Source organism: Stegostoma tigrinum, chromosome 50, assembly GCF_030684315.1.
Source record: "Stegostoma tigrinum isolate sSteTig4 chromosome 50, sSteTig4.hap1, whole genome shotgun sequence".
Taxonomy (NCBI): Eukaryota; Metazoa; Chordata; class Chondrichthyes; order Orectolobiformes; family Stegostomatidae; genus Stegostoma; species Stegostoma tigrinum.
This window is the reverse complement of record NC_081403.1, coordinates 304,663-305,903: the sequence shown is the minus strand read 5'-3', so window position 1 is coordinate 305,903 and position 1,241 is coordinate 304,663.

Sequence of the window (1,241 nt, the reverse complement as noted above, 5' to 3'; positions counted from 1 at the left end):
GCCCCACCCATCGCTTCCTTCTCCCCGCCCCACCCATCGCTTCCTTCTCCCCGCCCCACCCATCGCTTCCTTCTCCCCGCTCCACCCATCGCTTCCTTCTCCCCGCTCCACCCATCGCTTCCTTCTCCCCGCCCCACCCATCGCTTCCTTCTCCCCGCCCCACCCATCCCTTCCTTCTCCCCGCCCCACCCATCCCTTCCTTCTCTCCCCCCGTCCCCCACTATCATTTCTCGGGCTCTGACTAAAGTGAAATCATGAAGAGCAAAAAGAATACAGAATCTCGTTGCAGTGAATAAACATGCCTCCTCCCGCCCCCCCGGTCCCTCACGGCGTGCACTGACTCTCCCCTCAGGTACGGAGGGGAGGAACGGTCTCTCCCCCCGCCACCTCGTACAGCCCTCCGTGGGGTAAACGGTTGTAATGGACACTGCTCCCCTTTTGCTGTCTCATTTCCGGTCGCCGCGTTCTGGTTTCCTCCGGCAGGCAGCGACCAACACGTGTCTCCTTCAGCACAGCACAGCCTCACACTGCAGGCCCCCTGTCAGCCCCACTCCCCCTCCCTGCTGCAGCCTATTACACAGGGACACGAGGCCATTCAGCCCCATTCCCCCTCCCTGCTCCAGACTGTTACACAGGGACACGAGGCCATTCAGCCCCATTCCCCCTCCCTGCTCCAGCCTGTTACACAGGGACACGAGGCCATTCAGCCCCATTCCCCCAGCCTGCTCCAGCCTGTTACACAGGGACACGAGGCTATTCAGCCCCATTCCCCCAGCCTGCTCCAGCCTGTTACACAGGGACACGAGGCCATTCAGCCCCATTCCCCCTCCCTGCTCCAGCCTGTTACACAGGGACACAAGGCCATTCAGCCCCATTCCCCCTCCCTGCTCCAGCCTGTTACACAGGGACACGAGGCCATTCAGCCCCATTCCCCCAGCCTGCTCCAGCCTGTTACACAGGGACACGAGGCCATTCAGCCCCATTCCCCCTCCCTGCTCCAGCCTGTTACACAGGGACACGAGACCATTCAGCCCCATTCCCCCTCCCTGCTCCAGCCTGTTACACAGGGACACGAGGCCATTCAGCCCCATTCCCCCTCCCTGCTCCAGCCTGTTACACACGGACACGAGGCCATTCAGCCCCATACCCCCTCCCTGATCCAGCCTGTTACACAGGGACACGAGGCCATTCAGCCGCATACCTCGACCCTGCTCCAGCCTGTTACACAGGGACACGAGGCT